Source organism: Macaca nemestrina, chromosome 7 (assembly GCF_043159975.1).
Source record: "Macaca nemestrina isolate mMacNem1 chromosome 7, mMacNem.hap1, whole genome shotgun sequence".
Taxonomy (NCBI): domain Eukaryota; kingdom Metazoa; phylum Chordata; class Mammalia; order Primates; family Cercopithecidae; genus Macaca; species Macaca nemestrina.
Window position 1 is genome coordinate 100592629 of NC_092131.1, and position 18498 is coordinate 100611126.

Sequence of the window (18498 nt, forward strand, 5' to 3'; positions counted from 1 at the left end):
AACTGCACTTATCCTCTCCTTGCCAATTATTCTTTATCACTAATTTTCCCAAACTACCATTCTATTAGTTTCACATTGCTGTTACAACAAATTATCACAAACTCAGTGGCTTAAGACAACACAAATTTATTATCATATTATCATTTCTGGAAGTCAGAAGTCCGAAATGACTTTCATTTGTTTAAAATTCAAGGCGCTGGCAGGGCTGTGTTCCTTCTAGAGTCTGTGTGGAGAAAGTGTTCCTTTGCCATTTCCAGCTTCTAGAGCTGCATTCCGTGGCTCATGGCCTCCTTCTTCCATGTTCTAAGCCAGCAGTGTAGCATCCTCAAATCTCTGACTCTGACCACTGACTCTCCTGATACTCCCTCTCTCACTCATGAGAACCCCTGTAATTACACTGGGACACTCAGATATTTCAGAATAACCTCCCATCTTGAGATCCTTAACTTAATCAAGTATGAAAAGTTCCTTTTGCCATGTAAGGTAAATAGTCACAGGTTCTAGGGATTAAGAAGTGAATAAATTTGGGGGAGCCATCCTTCTGCATAACACAACTACTTGTTTACAACAGTTCCCTAATTAAAAATCTTTAATAACCAAAACCAGACAAAGACATCACAAGAAAAGTACAGAATATATCTCTATGTATAGACACAAAAGTCCTCAAAATACTATCAAAACAAATCCAGCAACATATAAAAAAGATTGTGCAGCATGATCAAATGATACTTATCTCAGGAATGCCAGGTTGGCTTAACATTCAACCAAGGTAGCCTGGCAACAGAGCAAGACCTTATCTCTAAAAATAAAGATAGGCCAGGCATGAAGGCTCATACTGTAATCCCGGCACTGTGGGAGGCTGAGCTGGAAGGATAACTTGAGCCCAGCCTGGGCAGCATAGTCAGATCTCGTCTCTACAAAAAAATAAATAAAAACTAGCTGGGCATGGGTGTACATGCCTGTGGTTCCAGCTACTCAGAAGGCTGAGGTGGGAAGATCACTTGAGCCTAGGAGATCGCAGCTACAGGGAGTCATGGAATACCCTGTCTCAATAAATACATAAATAAATAGCCAGGCATGGTGGCTCACACCTGTAGTCCTGGCTGCTCAGGAGGCTGAGGTGGGATAATCCCTTAAGCCCAGGAGTTCCACGATGCTGTGACCTATGATCATGTCACTGCACTCCTGCCGGGGTGACACAGCAAGGCCCCATCTCTTTAAATAAATAAAAACTACTTAATTCAGTCAATGTTAATGTATCACATTAATGAAAGGAAAAAACCCACATGGCCATCTCAACACAGAAAGATCACCTGACAAAATCCAACATGTTTTCATCATAAAAATAGTCAAACTAGGAATAGAAGGGAACGTCCTCATCTAACAAAAGGTACCTGTGAAAAACCCACACCTAACAACATCATACTTAATGGTGAAACTTGGATGCTTTCTGTTTAAAATCAGTAACAAGACAAGGATGTCTGCGCTCACCACTTCTATTCAATGTTGTACCGGAGATGATTCCCAAGGCAATTTTAGGCAAGAAAAAGAAATAAACGATCCAGATTGAAAAGGAAGAAAACAATCTCCAATTACTTGATCCTGTACACAGAAAATCCTAAGGCATTCACTTAAGTAAACAAACAAGCCAGATTATAGTTTATAACTGACCTCTGAAACAAGGCTATAGTTTCAGAGATCAGTATGCAAAAATCAATGGTATTTCTGTATCAATGAACAATCAAAAACTGAACAATTAAGATAAAATTAACAATCACATCAAAATGAATAAAATCATAAGCAACAAATTTCAAGAAAGTACCAAGTTTATACAATGAAAACTATAAAACACTGTTGAAATAAATCAAAGACAACCTAAATTAAAGGAATCGAATTCAGAGTCCAGAAAAAATTCCTCACATTTATGACCAGTTTCAACAAGGATGCCCAAGACAATTCAATCGGGGAAAGAAGAGTCTTTTCAACAAACGGTGCTGGAACAACTGGAGATCCACATGTAAAAGAAAAAAGTTGGACTCTTCCCTTACAAAATACACAAACATGAACTCTCACATTACATACCTAAATGTAAGAGCTAAACCTATAAAATTCCTAGATGAAAACATAGGAGTAAATCTCTGCGACTTTGGGTTATGCAAAGAATTGTTCTTAGATATGATGCCAAAAAAAACAAGCAACAACAGAACATTATCAAAATTGAAAATTTTGCTTGAAAGGATACCAGCAAGAAAGTGAAATGACAACCCAGAGAATGAGAGATAATTTTTGCAAATCATGTATCTGATAAGGGACCTGTAGTCAGAATACACAAAGAACCCTTACAATTCAATAAGACAACCAAATTTAAAAATGGGCAAAGGATCTGTACAGACACTTCATACAGAAAAACGGCCAATAAGCACATAAAAAGATGCTAAAAATCATTCACCATTGGGAAATGCAATCAAAACCACAATGAGGTATCACCTCACGCCCATTAGGGTGCCTATACATCAGAAAGTCAGATAACTTGTGTTGGCAAGCACATGGAAACACTGAAGTCCTTATACACTGCTGGTAGGAATGTAAAATGGTGCAGCCACTGTGGAAAACAGTTTTGCAATTTCTCAAAATGTTAAATACAGTTATCACACACCCAAGCAATTCCACTCTTAGGTATATGCCCAAGAGAAGTAAAAACATATGTCTTCACCAGAACTTGCTGTTTAGAGCAGCATTATGCATAATAGACCAAAAGTGGAAACAACTCAATTGCCCATTAAATGGTGAATGGATAAGTAAAATGTGATATGTCCAGTCACTGGATTGTCATTCATTAATAAAAAGAACAAGGTACTGATCCATGCTTTAACATGGGTGAATCTTGAAAACATTAAGCTAAATTAAAGAAGCCAGTCACAAAAGGCCATGTACTGCATGATTTTATATATACATGAACTTTATATATATATATGAACTTTCCGGAATAGGTATGTCAATAAAGACAAGAAGTATATAAGTGGTTGTCACAGGCTGAGAGGATCAGGGAATGGCGAGTGACTGCTAATGGGTATGGCACTTTATTTGGGGGTGATGAAAATGTTCTGGTCAGACAATGGTGATTGCAAAACTGTATACACACAAAAAACCAAAGAATCACACGCTTCTAAAGGGAAAATTTAGCTCGGCATGGTGGCATGCACCTGTACTCCCATTTACTCGGGAGGCTGAAGCAGGACTGCTTGAGCCCAGGACTTCAAGGCTGCAGCGAGCTATGATCACTGCAGCGAGCTATGATCGCTCCACTGCACTCCAATGAGGATGACAGCGCAAGACCCGTTCTCTCAAAAAAAATAAAAATAAATAACCCAAGGTACTCAGTTCATATGCAAACCCGCTGGTAAACACAAACTATCTCCAAGTAGTCTAGAAAGAAAATGAGCACATAAGACAACTTCTAAAAAGGCACATATATTTCTTGACATGTTACATTCAACATAAAAATCAGCTATGCAGAAGTTACATGAACATTTTATGTCAGAAAGGTAAATGACTATTATTAATACAGCAGTATATTTATGTATTTATGTATAAATGCATAAAAGGAAAAGCATCCTCAAAATAAACACCATCAATGGCTCCTCGGTGGTCACAAAACAAAATCCTCACACTTTTGTCTTCCTTCACAATTGAGCTTCATCCATCTTTTCAGGCTTATCTCCCATTATTACCTGACACAAACTTGGGTGGGCCAGTTTCCACTGACCATCCCCCCACTATTCATCCAACACTATGTTCACTGCCTCCCATTCCTGACCATTTGCCTTTTGTCTTCAACTAATTCTGGGGACATTTTGTCCAACTAAATGATCCATATTCTTCAAGGCCGGAATCAAGTCCTATTACAAAGATATTCTCTCACCCTCTCCAGAGCATAGCAACCCAGCAACTACTGGCCTCTCATAGCCCTAACCATCCACAACCCGAAGCTGGCTTCTCATCAAACAGGCACTTTTCACCACCCAAATTCAACTAATTCACTCTTACCATAATAAAGAATAGTCGCCTACAGCCTACCTTTTCCAGCCTTGATTCAATCATTCATCAATTTTATCTTTAAAGTCCCTCACTTTAGGGAGATGATATATCAGCTTTCACCCAGAGTCTAAAGAAAACAGCACTCTTGCCAATGACATAGTTCCACCTACTTGCAACATAAGGTAAATCACAATGGCAGTAGGAGGATCTCCACACTACTTTTACAGGAATGCACTGCAGGTAAAAAATAAGAAGCTACAGTACTGTTTTGCAGGACAATTTGTTTCATATGTGCATACTATCACCCTCACTAAATTAACTCTCAAGTCTTACAGGTATTATTTGTTTTCAGTTCCATGCACAGATTAGCCATTTAGTATTTACTAAATCAAACTCAATTTCTGAAGTGTCTTACATCAATATATTCATGCATATATGGTTAAAATTTTCCTTGAGAATCTATCACGTGAGAGTGTGAGCTTATTATAACAAGTAAACAGAACAGATAAATACAAAATGAAAAGAAATCTCATGATTTGCTCACATATAAGGGAGATTGTTGTGGATTAAGTTTCATGACCCAAGACACTGAAACAGAAATGGAATAAATGAGAATAAAATGAAAAGTTGTCATCAAAAATACATGAGCCACCTAAAGTCCTAGGTGTCAAGCATAGCTCTATGAGTACAATCCCGTCCCCGAGATTACCATATGCCCAGCTGTATGCCATACACTAAGAGATTCAGGAAGGAAGTGGGGTCAGGGATTGGTCCCAAACTCAATCTTTTCAAGTGGGGAAGAAAGATCTTCCAATTGAAAAATAAGGACAAAAGGTTTCACTGTCACAGAAGTTTCAACAACCAACAGGATATTTAAAAGTTATCAAAGCAAAACCACTGTATGTTCACTTACGTTTTTACCTAGTCCCTCAAACTCACAAAACGCTGTTTACTCAGGGACTTCTTCCAGTCTTACTAGGGAGCCTGGAAAGTGAGGGGAGGATTGTAAGGGCCACTAGAAATCTCTTCCTCAATTCCCCTTCTCTAAGAAGGGAGGCTACAGCTTGCCTCTCTAACCACTAAAAGGCATGACCCTCCTCAGAGTTAATACCTGGATTCCCTGATTGTTGTTATTTTCACTAAATGAATTCTCATAAAAATCTCATTAAGATTTAGAGAAGGCTTCCAGGGTTGAATTCCTGAACATTAAGAATAGCATGTTCTTAAAAGTTGAACTTGGAGATTGGGCCAGGACTTCATCTAGGCTATAAATGCTCACAATGGTAGGTCCTTTACCAAACATCCTGAATTAGAGTATAAAGTGATCTCATCCTCTTAAGAGTCAGAGAAACAGAACCAAGTGACTGTTTCTATAATCACTTGGTTCTGTTTCTATAATTTGATCTGAGGAAGTTTCTTACTCACAATAGGTAAATGAAGACACATACTAACCAGCAATAAAAACGACAGTATAAAGTGTCATTCATACATGCAAAAAACAGACAAAATCCCAAACTCCGTGTTCTAACAAATCACAAAAGCCTCACTAACAATAAACTGATATGACCAAATGTTTGGACTGAAAAGCAATGCCTTGGTAGCCTAGTCATGCCCAACTCAAATAACAGAACCCTCTCGATATTAAAATCCTCACAGATCTGCCACAGATCAAGCTGTGTATGTCTCAGATCAAGACTTTGCCAAAAAGCAGTTAACACACACTTAAGAGGGAAAAAATCTACATCAGCCTCCTAAATGCAATCATCTCCACACCAGTTGCAGGTCCCAAGCTTCAATGTGTTCTGCTGGACAATGCAGTAGAAAGCTGACAAGCAGGTGGCTTTCCCACACTGACTGAACCACCTCCGGGCCCATGCCCATTCACTCTCTGGTCCACCCCATGCGCTATAGCAGACCTCCTGCTCAGGGTACTCTTTCCTTCCTTACTGCCTTCACTTAATGACTTTGTACTTTTTGCTGCAAAAATTATCTGCAGAAATCCACACTGAAAAGCAAGCTTGAGAAAGGCAGCAATAACCAACCAACATTTTTACAAGAAGAACAGTCAATTTCAAGCCCATCAGATTCAAATAGCAAGCATGGATGAAAATGAAAGATTGAAAGGTTTGAGTACCTTCTCGATGTATTAAATATCCATTTAATTTACAATTAAGCTCACTGTGCTCACTGGCCTTTTAATCAGCTTTCCAGGTCCTGCTCAGACTTGCGTAGGACATGGAAATGAAAGAACCCATAAATTTATGGACCAATCTACCTTAACTAACTTGTCAAGTGTTCCTGCATCAAGCAGAAGAAATATCAGTGAAACTGATACAGGAATTAACACCTTGTTAATCCATAAAAATTAAAGGAGCGGTATCCAATCTTCTGCTTCCCTGGGCCACACTGGAAGAACTGTCTTGCACCACACATAAAATACACTAACACTAATAATAGCCGCTAAGCTTTAAAAAAAAAAAAAGTGCAAAAACAGATAATCTCACAATTTTTTGTTTGTTTGGAAATGGAGTCTCACTCTGTCACCCAGGCTGGAGTGCAGTGGCATGATCCTGGCTCACTGCAACCTCTGCCTCCTGGGTTCAAGCGATTCTCCTGCCTCAGCCTCCCGAGTAGCTGGGATTATAGGCGCATGCCACCACGCCCAGCTAATTTTTATATTTTTAGTAGAGATGTTGGCCAGGCTGGTCTCGAACTCCTGCCTCAGGTGATCCACCCGCCTCGGCCTCCTAAAGTGCTAGGAGTACAAGCATGAGCCACCATGCCCGGCCAATCTTTTAAGAAAGTAGCTGGGCGCCTGTAGTCCCAGCTACTCGGGAGGCTGAGGCAGGAGAATGGCGTGAACCCCGGAGGCGGAGCTTGCAGTGAGCCGAGATGGCGCCACTGCACTACAGCCTAGGCGACAAAGCAAGACTCCGCCTCAAAAAAAAAAAAAAAAAAAGAAAGTTTGTGAATTTGTGTTGGGCCACATTCAAAGCCTTCACAGGCTGCATGCACCCTGCAGGACGCAGTTGGACAAACTTGGATTAGAGAAATCTACAAAGACAAACTAGTGACCTAGCAGCCCTCTGATCTTTCGTGATTTGCAAGAAACTTAGGATGACTATGTGGAAAGACGACAAACATCAATTTAACTGAAAGGTTCCCACCACATTGGAATGAGGAAGCTGAGCGAACTCAGAGGACTATAAGAAAGGGCTGATGTCATCTGAACTGTTTGAAATTATAAACTCCTCTAAATATTTCAAAGCCAGAACTCATAAGAGTTGTTCTGACACACGGATTAAAAGAGGGATGACAAAGTGTCTGTCCCCTACACTGGTCAAAGGGACAGGACATTGTTATGCTGGCAACACAGGCTGCTGAAAAGAATTTATCTGTCAAAAGGAATCAAAGTAATGACCCCAGAAGGCTCCGGAAACAGACTGGTAAATTCAGGTTGCTTTTAGACTTCCACAATGCTGGCACACAAGGAGAAAGAAAAAACTAACATTCACAGAGCATTATATTTTATATTACAATTAATCTCCATTAAAAAGATACTATTTCCCCTACTTCACCACTGAAAAAACTGATCTTTCAAAGGTTAAATTATTTAACACCAAGGTCAAAGGGTAAGTTGGAGAGACCAGATTCAAACCCAGTCTGATGTTAAAACATGTGTTTTTCCCCCACATCATAAGAGGATCTCCTGCTAATGACCTCAAATCTAAAAACTGACTTGCCCTACATCTCGAGCCCCCATCCTACAAACTCTCCCTGAAGTTAATTCAGCTGTCATTGTGCACCTACAATGTGCCAGACACCATAATCCTCAAGATTCTGTAGGGATAGAAGGAACAGACAAAAATCTCTACCTCCACAGATATTATTCTAGGGGTACACAGGTAAATAAAACATTAAAATAAATAGCTTTCACACAGTAACAAATTCTATAGAGAAAAATAAAACACAAGGAATAGCAAACAAAGGAGATGCCATTTTAAACATGGTGCTGAGGGAAGGCCTCGCTGAGAAAGATATCATTTACCCCAAAAATAAAAAAGCAAGTAAGAGAAAAAACAGGTAAAAATGTTTTACCTTTTAAAACACCTTTTCCTTTAAAAGTAAAAGGTGACACTTAAACTGGCCACAACATTGAGAACTCAGGGTTCTGATGCAAAACCTCGCTGCATATAATGCATATAATGCATATAATGCATTATTTTATACATTTAAACAAACTCTACTTAAGAACTGTGTTCTAAAGGAAGGAGTATATTACAGGAAGGCAGTTTTCGGTCAGAACAAACACGCTTAAAAACTAAACCTATTGAAAGACCAAGACCCACTGAAAGTCTTTGCTTTGTCAGATTTTTTACCAAAAGGAAAATTAAAGAAACACACCATGCCCATCCAATGATTTCACCAAGGAATTTTAAGAGAGAAAATCCTACTTCTTCCTCACCCAGTAGTCAGTGAAATGACTGAGGAAATTCACAAGTTCACTGGAGCTGTTTTCATGTAACACAGGGACAATACATGACAGAGACAGTGGAACCCTACAGGTTGCCTAGTATTTGAAAGAATGTGAACAGGAGGAAATGTCAAAATTCAAAGTCTTAAATGATGTGCTTTTAAGTATGTTCATCAATTTCACCACTCAGGAGTAAAGCCAGCTATAGTTGTAAGGAATCAGAAATTTGAGGGGTGTGAAATAAGCAGAAGCACAGTAGTTAAGGACTTGTATTCTTCCCACATTTTCCACTTTATTTTATAATGCTGAGAAAAAACACATTTAATAGTTTTCTGCTGTATAAAAGAGACACATTCACTTTATGTCAAAATAAGAGTCACTCAATTTTAATACAACTATCTCAATTTATAAATTAACATTCTCCCCCACTGCCCACACATACTAAGTCTTTTACAGTGTTGATTAGAGAAGCAAAAGTTGCTGCTACAATTCTCTTCCTGCATTTTAATATAAACAATCATCAGTATTTTCTTCATAGAGTGCAGTGTGGACACCATCATCAGAATGTACCAGCGCTGAGTGTGCAAAGTTTACAAAGATTAGCAATATCAAAAGTTTGGAGATTTTTGAAATTCATGCTGCCTGCAAAGAACTATGTAAAAACTCAATCACTATAGAGGACCACACAGTAACTCAGGCATGAAGTTACATGGTTGTGTGATTGGTTTGGGAGAAGGAACAGAAAGCACTTCCGCCATCCTATATGCCTGAGCAAAATTAATGCAAAACCTCAGAAGCTACAAAAAAAGTTTATATACCTAAGTCAAAATTGGTGTCCACAGCAGTGCTCAGCAAAGTGCCTGTGGAGCGCAAATTGGTAAATATTTTACGCTGTGCAGGTCATATGGTCTCTGTTAAACAATATGTAAATGAATGGGTGTGGCTGTGTTCCAATAAAGATTTATTTATAAAAAGAGGCAGCATGTTAAATCCAGTCAGCAAGCTATAATGTACCAACCCCTGGTCTAACACTAACCAAATACCTCTTAATAAGCCAAGAAACAGTGTGTCCTCTTGGGCCAGAAGCGGTGGCTCACGCCTATAATCCCAGCATTTTGGGAGGCTGAGGCGGGCAGATCACCTGAGGTCAGGAGTTTGAGACCATCCTGGCCAACATGGTGAAACCCTGTTTCTACTAAAAATACAAACATTAGCCAGGCGTGGTAGCAGGCGCCTGTAATCCCAGCTAACGGGGAGGCTGAAGCACGAGAATCACTTGAACCCAGGAGGCAGAGGTTGCAGTGAGATGAGATCGCGCCATTGCACTCTAGCCTGGGCAACGAGAGAAACTGCGTCTCAGAAAAAAAAAAAAAAAAAAAGGAAATAAAAGTATACAAAGTGAAAATGAAGAAATTAAACTGCCCTTATTTGGCAATGACATTACTGTCTAGACACAAAATTCCAAAAATCTACAAAAAAGCTTCTAGTACTAAAAATGAGTTTAGCAAGGTTGTAGAATCCAAGATCAGCATGTAACATAAAATCATCTTCCTATATCCTAGCAATGACCAACTGGAAATTGAAAAGTATCATTCACAACAGCATCACAACCCATGAAATAAATATATAAGATTACAAAAAACATGCAAGATCCAATTGCTAAAAACTACAAAACACGGATGAAAAATCTAAGAAGGTCTAAATAAATAGATATACCATGCTCATGGCTCGTTATTAAAATGTCAATTGCCTCCTGATTTCCAGCTTCAATGCAATGCCAATCAAAAACCCCAGCAGGCTGAGCATGGTGGCTCACACCTGTAAGCCCTACACTTTGGGAGTTCACAGTGAGAGGATCACTTCATCCCAGGAGTTTGAGACCAGCCTGGACAACATAGAGAGATCCTCTCTCCACAAAAACAAAAAAATTAGCCAGGCATGGTGGTGCATGCATGTGAGCCCAGTTACTTGGGAGGCTGAGGTGGGATAATCACTTGGGTCAAGGCTGCAGTGAGCAGTGATCATGCCACTGCGTTTCAGCCTGGGCAACTGAGTGGGACCCTATCTTTCTTTCTTCTTTTTTGAGACGAGGTCTTGCTCTGTTGACCAGGCTGAAATGAAGTGGTGCAATCTTAGCTCACTGCAACCTCCATCGACCGGGTTCAAGCAATTCTCCTGCCTCAGCCTCCCAAGTAGCTGAGATTACAGGTGCCCGCCACCATGCCCAGCTAATATTTCTATTTTTAGTAGAGACGGGGTTTCGCCATGTTGGCCAGGCTGGTCTTGAACTTCTGAACTCAGGTGATCCGCCCGCCTCAGCCTCCCAAAATGCTGGGATTACAGGCATGAGCCACCGTGCCAGGCCATGAAACAAACTTTCTTCCACCCACAGCTTTCTCTTCTCTCCCCATTTACAGCAGTAAGACAGCCTAACCTGGGAAAGACAGAGAGAGAGAGGGAAGCTACTTCCAAATGGACGCCTGTCCCCATCAGTAATAACCAAGTCTATTCAAGTGCCAGATGTTAACTTTAAAAGAAGGGAACATCAAAAGTCCAAGTTTCAGACAGGTGCGGTGGCTCACGCCTGTAATCCCAGCACTTTTGGAGGCCGAGGCGGGGGGATCACGAGGTCAGGAGTTCAAGACCATCCTGGCCAATATGATGAAACCCCATCTCTACTAAAAATACAAAAGTTAGCAAGACATGGTGGTGCGTGCCTGTAGTCCCAGCTACTCGGCAGAGGCAGAAGATTCGCTTGAACCCGGGAGGCGGAAGTTGCAGTGAGCCAAGATCGCACCACTGCACTCCAGCCTGGGTGACAGAGTGAGATTCCTTCTCAAAAAAAAAAAAAAAAAAGTCCAAGTCTCTTTGCCTAGCTTGGTCAGGAATGTTTTTACCCTCACTCTGTAAGGGTCACCAAATATAATTTTTAAAGGTTTACCCTCAATCTATAAGTTTGATCAAACATAATGTTTAAAGGTTTACTATAATCTCTTCATAAGAAAACTATTGGAAAGATGGAATAAAATATACAGAAAATGTCCTTAACAGGTAAATATTTATTTTTCTTTTTTTATTATTATACTTTAAGTTCTGGCGTACATGTGCAGAACGTGCAGGTTTGTTGCATAGGTACACACGTGCCACAGTGGTTTGCTGCACCCATCAACTTGTCATCTATATTAGGTATTTCTCCTAATGCTATCCCTCCCCTAGCCCCCAACCCCCAACAGGCCCCAGTGTGTGATGTTCCCCTCTGTGTGTCCATGTGTTCTCATTGTTCAACTCCCACTACAGGTAAATATTTCTAGAATGTATCTACTCCATCAGGTACTGTAAGTATTCTAAACTGTGCTGGTATAGCCGCTTTAAATCACTGCTTTCTTCTGTAAATGGTGGCACCTTTAAAGTGTTAACTTGAAGGGGAAGTGAGTGATTTGCTTATGTCTCTGTACTGAACCAACACTGTTAACACCCAGTCCAGCTCTACCTTAAACAAGTCTGAGAAATACAGACATAATCCACACGTGTTACTTGTCAAGACTAAGGTAAAATAAAGTTGGAACTAACTCATATCCTCTTATGACTGATGACTGAAAACAATCCATCTCTCACCATTTCCTAAATACCATAGTCACAAAGAGCTCTACCCCACCAAGCACTCTGCGAGTCCCACTCTCAAAGGAAGACTCACAGGTGACTGAGAAGATAAATTCGCTATTGTTTCCATTATCCTTCAGTTTACATGACCTAAGAAATGCTTTACTATAAGACTAACAAGTCTCAGGGCCCCTTCTTTACGAAAGAAATAGCTAAGCCTCTATACTCAGAAGCATCAGACTTTTAAGAATGCTTAAGTCATGTAAAAACGTATCAAAATTATTATCATTACAGCTACCAGGAAATAGCTACCTACTTCATGTTAAATACTGCAGTTAAGTACCTCACAGTTTCATTCATCCCTAAAAACACTGCAAAGCATGTTACCAACCGTTATGGAGTAGGAAACTGAAGCTCTGAGAGGCTATGCAACTAGTCAATGGAAATGTGGGGATCTGAACTCTACCTAGCTCCAAAGGGTGTACGTTTTACTAAAATGTCTAATTTTTTTCCAATTTCACAATGGAGGGAGAGTTGTCACTACAATTTTAATAATTTCACCAGCTGGGGTGGGATGGCTTAGGCCTGTAATTCCAACACTGTGGGAGGCTGAGGTGGGAGGACAGGTTGGGTTCCCGGCAGACAACTGGGAAACAGTGAGATTCCGACTCTAAAAAAATAATAGTTTCACCAAAAGGAGGGGCGGATTTCTAAATCGGAATCTCTTGTTGAAATCCTTAGAGCACCAGTTAAGCCCCACTTCTTTAAATAAATAATAACCGACAGATTTTTTTTTTTTAAGTTAGAAATCCTTTTAAAGTAAATTTTATCACAGATCTGCACGTGAATTGTCATTTTGGACAAGTCCCCAGAGTTAGTGGCTCTCTCCTGTGTACGATAGCTACCACTAGGCAGTAAAAATAATTTACCCAATTCAAACACATACCGTGCCTGCACTGTTAAGACTACTGGCAAAGAGGGTACAAAGCTAAGTAAGGTCTATCACAGCCCTCAAGGAGTTAAGGACTAGAGGAGGAGTCCATTTATAGTACAGTATGTGTGCAGTTACTATTTAGTCAAGGCAAACGAAGTGTGAGAAATCCTAAAACAATAGTACCTACAAGATAACATGCCATCTCCGCCCAGAGAAGGAAAGCAACTGGTGCACTCGTTAAGTTATGTTGTAAACAGTACTGGCTTACATTGTGTCCCTCCCTGACAATCCCTTCCAACCTGTCAACCAACCTCCTTCCCCACAATCACACACACACACAACCACACAACCAGGAAGGGAAGCCATCAAGCGAGTATTGTGAATCCTAAACTGGCTCTATAGTTTTAAAGTACAACGCCTGTGCCTGAAGAAAATTTGTCTTTAGCTTCATCAGGTGAAGAAAATTGGTTTTATAACACAAGGCCCACCAAACCAGAAAAGCCCAGGAACGCTTCTCCACATGACTCACTTAGCATGAGAAATCACTCACAACAAACTGACATACACAGTTATTTCTCAAATTTTTTTTTTCATTTAGCAGACGGTAAAGGAACACAACTGAAGTTAACAGTAAATGACACTCTGGCTATTTTGTTCATTTGTCAATATGAATGACAGACATTTAAGCTAGTTCCATCTGGAGAACTGAAACAGAATCATGTTCATATAATAAGCCACACAAATTATTCAGTGGAATACGTGCACCCAAAACTGGACCAGACTTGTACTTAATGCAGCCTGCAAATCCCCAAGAGTCCACGACGGAATACAAGAACAGTAACACTGGTTTCTTAACTGATCTTAGCTCCTTCACAAACTTGCCAATAATGACCTTTCAAGAACTGCACCGTTTGTCCTCATCTGGGCAATCCAATGGTTTAGAAAAACTGAATAAACTGCTTCTTCGAAAAATAAAACAATGCGGGGGGTGGGGGGCAAGTAGTAACAAAAAAAAAAAAAAAAAGGCACACTGGTTTTTACTCTACTGAAGCAATCAACTCTCCAAATACCTTCATTACTGAGTGTCAGCAAAGAATGAACACCAAAAATACCGCTCAATCCAACTTCCATCGTGAATTCCTGAGTTCACAGTAGGAGTATTAAATGTGACGGTATCACTCTGCTATAAGAACTACTTCCAAAACAAACCTATCTACCCCCTTTCTTGATTTTGAAAAAGAGAGAAAGAGGAGAGAAAGAAAGTTTGTTTGAGGGTTTTTGCTTTTTTCAATTTCACATACCGGTTTGCCTTTACAAAAAAAAAAATAAGATTAGTCTCAAAGTATAGCTGCAAGTTGGACCGACTGCACAGGTCTCCTGGGTCATTCGACTCGGAGCGGCGGGGTTTCAGCCGGGCCGCGTCCCGGAGAAGCAGCGGAGACCCCAGCAGGCGGGCGCCGTCGGACACATTTACCGTCAGCGTCGGCCCCGGGGAGCCGCTCCTCCGCGCCCGCAGCACTTGTTCAGGGCGCGGACTCCACAGGGCGGCCGCCGGCCCCAGGGGAGGAGTGAGCCCGCCCCAGCAGCGCCAACCAGGAGACCCGGGGAAGGGTTCCGGGCCATCCGTGGCGGGCGCACCCCCCACCCGGAAAGCGGCGACGGCCCCAAGTTGGGCTGCGGAGTGTGAGGCGCGCTGAGTCCCAAGCAGACAATGCGGGAGAAGGGTGATGCGCAGAGAGGAGGGGTCCGCAAAGCTAAGGTCCCCGCGCCGCCCGGCTCCCCGTCCGTCCCGCCTGCCCCGGAAGCCCCGCGCAGCCGCCGACCCTCCTCCGGGGCCCGCCCCACCTAGCGGCCGCAGGGGACGGGCCGCGCTCCGCACCCCCACCCCGCCTCAAATTACAAAACTTGCCCCAACTCCGCCAACTAAGTTGCGCTCTCACAGTGACGCTCCCGGGGCTCCTCCGCCGGCCGAGACAGCTCCTCACCTTCGCCGCGCAGAAAAACAATAGGCGGCCGCTCCCCCCGCAGCGGCGGCGGTGGCTAAACAGGCGGCGACCGAGGCGAGCAACGGGCACGGCAGTCTCCGCCGAACCCAAGCGCTTCACCGCTGCTGCTCCGGCTCCGCGCCGGCCCTGCACACAGCCCCGCCTGCGCACCAGCTACAAGCTGCCCGGCGGTGGGCGGGGCACGCAGGAGGGCGGTAACGCCTGCGAGTCCTCCCGTGAGTACACGCGGAGCAAGGGCTGCGAGCTAGGATTGCACGGCAGAGCTGCCCATCCCGCTCCACGAGACCAATAGTAAGGCACCTGGGCGGGGCACTCAGGTTGCTGAGGGAGGCTGAGGTTGACCGCAGCTGCTGCTTCGTGGCAAAGTGATCAAATTAGAGTGGCTGGCAGAGGCTGCTCTGGGAAATGCCCACCCACGGTCTCCTCTCCGCCCTGTCTCCAGAAACCGCCCTTTCTCTGTGTGCCGGTGGTTACCTGAGCTGCAGCACTTAACCACATAGAGGAGAAATGATTTACTCCTCTATTCCCGCACTTCAACTCAGGAAGTGAGGTTTAGTCTTCTCTGTGCACAGCCTAGGACAGTCTAAGGTATTAGGTATTAAACAAGTGTTGGATGGATGCACGGCGCTATAGCGGAATCACAATTGTGACAGTGCATTCCGTGAACTTTTGGCTACTCGATCACCACAAAGTCATTCCGTGTTCGAGCTGCAAATGACCTCAGAAATCATCTCGTTGCTTTGAGAAACAAAATGTGGTCCGTGTACCAACGGTGGCCGAGGAGAATATATTAGTTGATACACAAAGATACTTCTTTTTTCAAATAGTTAAGTGTTTTAGTGCGCATTAGGAGGGAAATGCCTATCACGTCAAACCATTGTTTCATTAATGGTATTTCTTAGGTCAAATAAAAAGTGTCAAAAAATAAGTATATTTCAAGAAAAATGTTAAGTAAAAATTGAGACACTTTGTATGCAGTTCAAGAACGTGCAAAAAATAGGATTTAGTCATTAACCTTATGAGAGTAGGAGTTACTTATGTCCTTTTTCTCTTCCCCATCACTTAGCATTTAGCCTTACTTTACAAGGGGCTTGTATTTATTTTAAACTGATAAAGGGCTTTGAGTGCTTATTAAATGGAAAGCATTGTGTATTTATTTAATGATTTATTTAGAGACCGAGTCTTATTCTGTTGCTCAGGCTGAAATACAGTGGCACAATTTGGCTCACTGCAACCTCCTCCTCCCTGGTTCGAGCGATTCCCCTGCCTCAGCCTCCCAAGTGACTGGGATTACAGGTGTCTGCCACCATGCCCAGCTAGTTTTTGTATTTTTAGTAGAGACAGGGTTTCATGATGTTGGCCAGCTGGTCTTGAACTCCTGAGCTCAGGTGATCCACCCGCCTCAGTCTCCCAAAGTACTGGAATTACAGGCAATAACCATCACGCCTGCCTTGGTTTTTATCCCAAAGGCTCAGGTTCATGCAATACAAATCCTTACATGTGAGAAAACTCAGCTGCAGACAGCACTGTACTACACCCAGCATGCTGCCAGGCAGTTTGAAGGTGGGAATCTGGGCACCCCATCATCCTTCAACTTGACACTTTGACAGGCCTTTAGGGGAAGTCCTTTGGGCCCCATCTCAACCTCTCATTCCAGAAGAGGCTGAGGATCTGACCAGCCGCCTGCAGTATTTCCCACAGCGTGTGGGAGAGTTGGAGAGGGAGCAGAAGAAGGCAAATAGGGTGAGTCAACCGTCTAACCATACCCTGGCAGCCCGGCTTTCCAGATGGAGGAGTGAGCCTAAAGGTCCCTTCTGCAGGAAGGCATGTCCCACCCAGAAGGCAGCATGGGCCATTTCTCACTGCTTTTGTGTGTGGTCATTAGAGGCAGCCTAGGGCTGTGTTGGCTGCTGTGGGTGAGTTGGGGAGCACTGAGGGGAGCAAGTACTGGACATGGAGCTTGGAGGCCAAATGCCTGCCCTGCCCTTACCTGACTGTGGCATTGACCAAGTCCTAGGTGGGGGTTAGGATACTTGTACCAAGAAGATACAGAAGAGTATCTTTAGTATGTTACCATTTGTGTAGAGAGTGGGAACACATGTGTGTGTGTGTATGTGTGTGTGTTAGTGTGTGTGTGTGTACTATGAAACTATACATAAAACATGTCTGCAAGGATTCGTAAAAAACTCAGGAGAGAGGAACAGGGTGGCAGGGAGATATTTCCCTTCTGTATTTTCTGAGTTTTGGACTATACAAATGTACTCTTCAAAAAGTGAACACAAGATTATTCCCCTTTCTATCTGTGCTCCCACCCCCCAGCTGTTAAAGGTGGAAAGCATCCAGCTTCTTGGCATCTTAAACAAAGAATTGGACAAAACGCACAAAGCAAGGAAAGAATGAAGGGATTTATTGAAAATGAAAGCACACTCCACAGTGTGGGAGCACGCCCGAGCACAGGGGCTTAAGGACCCCGTTACAAAATTTTGGAGGGTTTAATGACCCCCCTAGAGGATTCCATTGGTTACTTCAGGTACGCCCTATGTAACTGGAGAGGATGAAGTAAAGTTACAAAGTCATTTACGCATATGCCCTATGGAGAGGATATTTCCTGTTATAGCTGAAGTGTGAACTGGCCTTATGTTCCCTGCCTCCAGACCCTATTTTCCTGCCTCACAGTGAAAACAGGGGCATGGACAATCAGATATACCTGGATGTTTAGATCCCAGCTCTGTCTGAGTGACCTTGGGCAAGCACTTAACCTCTAATACCCCATGTTTTTCATCTACACAATAGAGGTGATAAAAGTAACTGTCTCCTATGGTGGTTGTGAGGATTAAATGGGGTTGTTAGCATGATGCCTGGTGAAGCACTAAATAAAGGTTCAAACAGGGGTAGTCATAATGGTAAGAACAATAGCAATATTCTCTGATCTCTCTGGGCCTCTGCTAGCCAGCTATAAATTCGATCTCTCTCTGTGTCCCTTCCACCCTTACTGAGTTCTTTGAGAAACAAATGAGACCACGGGCTTGGAAATGCCTTGAAAATATGTCAGGCATGATTGAGAGTGATGAAGTGTTGCTTTGGAATAGTCACTGTAGCTGTCTTCCTGGTCGGCCAGCTGCTCCTCTGCCTGCTGTATCCTGACTTCACCTTTCTGTATTTGCAGGACAACAACCAGTTAAGCAGAGACAGAGATGCCCTCAGGCTGCAGTTAGACAAGAACACCTAGGATGGGGGAAGGTGGAATGGGAGGTCTGGGGCCCTTAGCGTGGGTAGCGTGGGCGAGGTGGGAGGGGTGCAGGTGAGTATGGTGAGGTGGTTGTACAGGTTTGCATGCGTGCACCGCTTGCTCTAGTGCCATCTGTGCCCCAACTCATGCTATAGACTTGGGCAACTCATGTCTTCTCTCTGGCCTGTCACCTGTGACATTTGATTCCTGGGGACCC

The 18498-nt window shown here is 42.8% G+C and overlaps 1 pseudogene; it reads right to left on the bottom strand.

The window, feature by feature from the left end:
- Positions 1–16908, bottom strand: part of LOC105488279 (chondroitin sulfate proteoglycan 4-like) — a 60851-nt pseudogene extending 43943 nt beyond the window's left edge.
- Positions 16909–18498: the final 1590 nt, after the last annotated feature.